This window comes from Alligator sinensis, unplaced genomic scaffold (genome assembly GCF_000455745.1).
Source record: "Alligator sinensis unplaced genomic scaffold, ASM45574v1 scaffold200_1, whole genome shotgun sequence".
In the NCBI taxonomy this organism is placed as follows: domain Eukaryota; kingdom Metazoa; phylum Chordata; order Crocodylia; family Alligatoridae; genus Alligator; species Alligator sinensis.
Genome location: NW_005842453.1, coordinates 1,080,544 through 1,087,917, shown reverse-complemented (window position 1 = coordinate 1,087,917; position 7,374 = coordinate 1,080,544).

The following is a 7,374-nucleotide window of genomic DNA, read 5'->3' as shown; positions in this document are numbered from 1 at the left end:
GCGGGGGCGGGGGGTAGACACGTGCATACACACACACCCCTTGGTATGTATACACACACGCCCCTCCCTCCTTTGGTACCGGCACACACACTGCCCACCTTGGTATAGACATGGGTGTTCATACACCACTCCCTCTCCCCTTGGTATCTACATGCATGCCTACCTTGGTAGATGCACTTGTGCATCTTGGTATATACATACACACCTTGGTATACACACACGTACACGCACCCCTTGCTATCCACATGCATGCATACCTTGGTATACGCGCACATACGCCTTGGTATATACATACACACCTTGGTATACACACACATGTACACACACCCCTTGGTATACAAGCACCCCCCTCAGTATCTACATGCATGCATACCTTGGTATATACATACATACACACTTTGGTATACACACACACATATATACACACACCCCTCCCTCCTTCCCTCCTTTGGTACCGGTACATACACTGCCCACCTTGGTATAGGCACATGTGTGTTCACACACACACCTTCCCCCTTGGTATCTACATACATACACACCTTGGTATATACACACACATCTCAGTATACACGCACCCCCCCCTTGGTGTCTACATGCATACATACCTTAGTATATGCACACATGCACCTTGGTATACACACACAAACATAGTCTATACACATAGGGTGAACTGAAACTCCCTTCATCCTAAGTCTGTGATAGGACTGCCCAAAGCTAATTGATGGGCAGTGGCCTGTCCTGGCTACTCTAAAACTCTGTGTGTGTGTGTGTGTGTGTGTGTGTGAGAGAGAGAGAGAGAGAGAGAGAGAGAGAGAGAGAGAGAGAGAGAGAGAGAGAGAGAGAGAGAGAGAGAGAGAGAGAGAGAGAGAGAGAGAAAGAGACACTGGTCTTAAGAAGCCACCCAGGGGACATAAGTGTGTGTGTGTATAAAGCAATCAAGACTGGTAGTAGAGATGATATCTTTTATTAGACCAACAAGACTTTTGCAAAAGAAATTCTTTCATTGCAAGCTTTTGGGCACAAACACCCTTCATCAGGCATCAGAGAAAAGATTGTAAAAGTTCTCCTGGGTAGAAATGAAAGTTCATATTTCATAGGATTTCACAGAGGAGTCAATAGATGGAAAACTCCTTGGGGCAGCCAGTTCATAGCTGGTATGGAGTCTCCCACCTCTTGTGAGGTTCTGTGATGATGCAAATACCTTGAAACAAAGGCAGGGGCAGTGTCTCAGGTTTCAGGGGGTCACAGTTGCTTCCTGCTTGGGAAAATATGAAGATTTCATTTCAAATATATATATATCTCCACTGTTTACCAGATATGATCCTTAAAGATTAAACCAAATGGAGCTGGAATCCTCTGGGATTATTGAGAGTGGTCAGTTAAAGCAGGGGGATTCGTGGAATAAAAACAAGATCAGCCATTTCCCCCTCTTTCTCAAATATGCTGTTTTTTTTTCCTCCTTTAGCATAAATCCCTCCGATGTCAAGTTTCAGCCCAAAAGCAGTATTTTTACTGAGGAATTATAAAACCCTCCAAGTAGTAGACTGTAATTGATCTGCCCTCCAAGTTTTAATTTATAGCGGTATTTGGAAGGCAGAGTAATCAGAAAATTAATGTGGAATGTAAATGGAAGCAGAGGGCAAGATATTTGGATATTTTGATGATGGGTGCCATAGTAAATCCTCTGCCAGACAGATGGATCATGCTGGGAACTTTAATATGAGCTTACAAGGTGATGGGTCATCTGCTGTTACCCCTTCTGCTGTATCCTGCTCTCACTGCAGTCCATTTTCCTTGTCCAGTATCACCTTAAGGCCTTGTCCTGATAAATCTTTCACATAACTTAGTCCTTTCACGGACACTTGCATTGCAAGATTGGATCTAAAGAATACCCACATGCTAACTGTTACAGACCTCTGTGCAGAGCATAAATTAACTTCCTGTATGCCAGGATTCAACATGCATTAGCCTAAAACCATGCTTAAAAAAAATTTAATTATATAAATTGGTTTGACAGGTTATTTGCATTATACACTATTACAGCAGCATATTTTCAATAAGGCAACAAAGTGGTTATGGTTCATTTAAGTTTATACATTAGAATACAATTAATCTTCAAGGATCTCTCCCTTCCTCTCCTGTTGTCTGTCGAGGGACACTTTCTTGTTGTTGCAAGGTGATGGATTGATGATTTAGTAGATTATTTCTGTTTCTAATTTATATGATCCTGTTTTGTTCCTGTCTGTAATTTTACTCACGATGATTTGTATATAGAATTTTTTGCATTAAAGATATTGCAAATATATCCCCGTCCCCCCCCCCCACACACACACAAACACACAAAGATTTCACTTTGTGAGCAGAGTGCAGTCATGTACTCACTTTGACTGACACTAGGATCATTTTGGAACAACATTGATTTAACCCTTTTTTTCCTAAAAAGCAGAAAAGTATGATTGTGAAATTACAAAAATGGGCAGAAACCCTTAGTACGGGATATAAAAGGACTATTTCCTTTTTCAGAGACAGCCTCTTTTCTATCTTGTGTTCTATCACTGTAATGTCTCCCTTTGGCCTTCCCCCCCTCCCTCCCCCTTTCGTCTGCCTCCCTTCCCTACTTTACCTTTTGTCTTTCAAATTTCTACCTATTTACATGCTCACTGACATCCTACCACACTTTTAGCTTCTCTCATTCCTTGGTGTCTCAGACCAGCAGAGACTGCCTATGCCTGAAGAAGAGTGATTGCACCTGAAAGCTTGCTAAGAACTTTTTTTTCCAACTATTCAGTTGGTCTAATAAAAGATATCACCTCTACTCAAAAAATCTTGCCTGCCTTAGTATCAGATATGCCTTTTTACATTTAACTGATGAGGTTTCAAATTGGTGGGACCCTGCTAAACCAACTGTAACAGCTCACATGTCTAACTCTTCATCAGGAGTAAGCAGCACTTTCGAAGAACAAAGATCCTGCATCTCATGAGGACTCCTCCTCCTAGCAGTGGAGCAAACACTTGCGTCTCGTACTGTAAGGAGCACTTTTGTAGAAAATATGTATATCATTTTCAAAGACAAGCTGAAGTTGTTTGTTGTATACTGGTCATTCTTGAACCATGTTATCTATCTTGAACCTCTTCAAGAATGGAGACAAAAACTAGGTTTGATTTTTCCATTAGAGTTTAGTGCCATCTTGTGGAAATCCAACAATTTGTTCAGCTACGTCAAAGCCTTTGTTCCTGTGTGTCAGCAAAGGAAAGTTTTGTACAGGGGGTGAGCAGAAAAACAATATGGAAATACTCTTTAGGTAATTCGTTTGTTTTTAACTTGCTTAATTTCCAAGCCCAATTCCAGTTAGGATTTGTAATTTTGTCAGCAAAGGAATACATTAGAGAGAGTGAAGGAAGCAGCTGAATGGTCACATGTGTTTATCAGATCAGCTAAAACAAGGAGTATATAAATATGTGGTTTAGTAATTTCAGAGCACACAGGTCTATGCTCTTTCCAGAGTGCCAGCAGGGGTTATCTCTGGGCCTTTAGCTTTACCCCAGGGCTTTGTTCTCACTTGAATAGTCCCATTGAAGTCAAGAGGCCTGATTCTGCTCTCACACCTTAAAGAAGCTGTGCAGTACTCACTAAAATTGCTACTCCCCCCACTCAAATAGCCAGTGATTTCAGTGAATAAGGTAGATTATTGCGTTAGGCCCAGCTTTATAATCTAACACCATTTTGGGTTTAGGTAAAATTTCTAATGACATCACTGAGAATGTTGCCCAGGAGCAGACTGCAGTATTAGTTCTCAAAGGGAACATCCCTGCCAATATAATTAGTTTAAAGATACTGTACCTTTAAACATGAAACTTAAATAAAAATCAATAGTCCATATTCTGCGGAAATGTGCATCAGTGTCTTCAGCCTATAAACATTATCTTTAGGTTGAGGCATTAAAGAATCTGATTCTGAGATGAAGATGCTGAAGCTATGTTGTGGTACCTGTACTGAACTGTCTGACTCTGTCTAAATAGAGATTTTTCTTTTTGTTACACTTCTTTGGAGCTTAAGGTATTCAGGGGGTTCCTGAAAAATGTGACTGTTTCAAGAAGGCAGCAATTGAAAGTGGAAATACGTATACATGTTTTGATGTCCTGCTTGAACCATGCATTGAAGGAAATAATAGAAAGAGGGATCAGCGTCAGAACTCTGCGAGCGCAGGAAAACAGGGAACTCCATCCATGTTAGGAAACCGAGCTAAAGGGATAATGCTTGGCACGCTCTAAATAGAAGACAGAAGTAGTTAGCCACATTAGTCTGAAGTCAGGCAGAAAGCAGGGCAGAGTAGCACCTAATTAGTAGACTAACTAATTCAGAGAGGCACAAGCTTTCCTAAGCAGCAGCTTGCCTTGTCATAACCAGGGCCTGGTTTAAATAGCAGGCCCAGCTTGGGGCATGGTGGCTCCTTTAATCTTAGAGTTCCCGCCACTGGTCTGTCGGTCCACGTGCTACTGTCCGAACAGGAGGTAAAAAACACAGCATGTTTTAAACCACAGTTTTTGCCTCCTGACCATCAGGAGCAAGCCATGAGCAGTGGGGCCAACAGGCCCTTCTACCAAACTCCAAGATTAAAGGAGCCCATCGTGCTGTGAGCTGGGCCTGTAATTTAAAGTAGGCCCTAGTCATAACATCTGACCAAGTAAGAGGTTGCTTTTGAAAGTGTATACAGGCTTCCCTCACTTTATGCTGCAGATGCGTTCCTGGAAAACAGCTCATAAGTCAAATTCGCATAAAGGGAACCTACTTTACAATGTAACAAATAGGGATATGTTCCAGGACCTCGACTGTACTGACCCCCAGACCCATTTCTACCACTTTTACAAGACAATTTTGATACGCACCAAGTGCAGAGGGCCCCTCACCAGCTTCTGCATGGTTCAAAATCTCCAGTTTTGTCTCCACTGTTAGTGAAGTTCTCTTGTGCTTCATTGATGGACATGGAAGAGGGGTAGGAGATAAGCTAGCGGGATGCTTAGACGTCATAATGGGGATGGCAACTACAGAAACACGGGTTACAGACAACAAGCAAGGAGCACGGATCCACACAGGAGACTACATTTTGGTGTGTGTCACTCCCAGAATGCACTGCACACAGCAGCTGGCTGCAGGCTTCCGTCACACCGATCTCGTAAGAGTGAATTTACTTCGCGTATAATGAATTTTTGGTATAAAAAGGGTCACTGCATAAAAGTAAATTCGCACATACAGAACCTGCATAAAGCGAGGGAAACCTGCATCTGAATTACCATAAAAGGTGTCACTCTTCCCTGCCTTTTGCTTAAGCAGAAGATGAAAGATCAACAGAGGGATAAAGCATGAGATAACAATATGACACCAATTCCAGTCCTCTTATGCGATGATCTCATGATTAAAAATTCAGTTTTCTGGTTTTATTTCAGTGATTTACTCTAACAGGCCATGCTTGATTTAGAGATGAAAACCCACATGAAATTATCGAGAGCCCATTTTCAGATAATACTGGTTCCTACTGTTCGTTCCTTTGACAGGTTTTATCAGAAGCAGTTATATAACCCAGACAGTTTGTGTTCAAGTATAAATGTACACCAAAAGTGTGAAAAGCCCACAGGGAAGGCAGTGCCTTCCCACTTTGCAAATGACTAGGCAAGAAAACTCATTTCCTGCTGTGGGGTAACATGTGCTAAGGAAATCATACGTGCTAATACTTGCACATTGAGTTCTCTCTGCTAACTTGAGTTCCAAAATGCGAAGGAACTTGGTGAATGCAAAAATCTCAGTGAATTAGTAAAGGAGCATTTGGCTTAATGCAAATAATTTTTCAGCCTAGTACTAAAAAGTTTCTGAGTACCCAAAGAAAGACAGGGCAAGATAATTAGTACATTGATATTTGATGGAAGAGAAGCTTTTATGGGATTTTTAATTACCAGAATGCCCATTTCGTTGTGTCATGGCTTTCAGTGGTCCCTGTGAAGGCAAAATGTAATTCTCAAATATTTGAAAACAGAGGAATAAATTAGACATTTTCCTGGGATTCAAGTGCTCAAACCAGGCAATGAACATGCCTGGCATATTCTCAGAGAAAAGGCACACAAGTAATAGAGGCAGTACATGTAAAAGCACAGGAAACGTACAAGAGAGAACGAGCTTAATAGCTTGTGAGTAAATGTGTAGACACCAACCCTACAAAGCGTTTACAACCATATATAACCGTCCTGGCAAGAATCTACAGTCAAAATACTTTTACTTTAGTAAATCACCATGTGTGTTGAGTTGCAGTGTTTAGACTGCTAGGCTAGACAGACATTACACATAAGCTGGTCTAAACCTGTAACAGAACAGACATTCAGCACACCTAAACCTATTTCAAAATGGCCAAAACCAGTTAGAGATAAATCTGGGTGAATGTAGCATCAGACTTAACTGATTTGGCTCAGTCCAGTTTATGCAATGTCTGTCCCAGATCCCTTGCTGGTTTAACTTAAACCAGAGTCCCCCAGCATCCCGGCATGCTCTCTGGGCTGGGCTCTCTGGCCCTCTGCCCCCCAGCTAGAGCAGGGACAGGCAGGGGCAGGGGTCTGGCTAGAGAGGGGTTTAACTCTTCCCTCCCTATCCTACCAGCAAGGACCCAAGCTGGGTCTGCCGGGCACTCCCCCTCACTGCTGCAGCAGCAGAGCGGCGTGGCCCCAGAGTCAGAGGGGACAGGGGTGGGGGATATTCTCTCCTCTACCCCCACTGCCCCCAGGGGACCACAGCCGGGTCTGCCTGCATCCTTGGGACAAGCGGTGGAATGAACCCGCTGCTGCACCCTCCACTGCTCCACTGGACCCTGGAGGGAGAGGAAATAACCCCTGTCCTTGCCCTCCTCCCCCAGGGGCCCTGCTTGGCCACTGCAGCAGTGAGGGGGCAGGTCCCTTGATGGGGGCAGCAGCTCCTGTCATAGTGTTGAGGAGTTGAAGCCCCTTCCTGGTGGGGGGCCCCGCTGCAGTGGACTGCATGCAGCAGCACTGGGGCCCAGAGCCCTCCAAGCCCTCCCAGCACCCTGGTCCATAGCAGCTTCCCCCACCCTACAGTATGCCTCTCCCCCCGCCTGCTCAGGAAAGGGCTCACACTCCAGGAAACCATGATAGGGCTGCTGCCCCCATCATGGTCACTCCCCCCTCGTTAATCCAGCAGCTGGGTGGGGAGGTGGGGACCAGACGCCACTGGCAGGGCCCCTTGGGTGACTCGCTCAGAGCAAGCAAGCAGCAGCGGCCATGGTGGGTAGACCCCATTGCAGTGCCCTGGGTGCAGAGGGAGGAATAACCCCACTCCCAGCCCACCCCAAGGGGCCCTGCTGGCACCGGGTCACT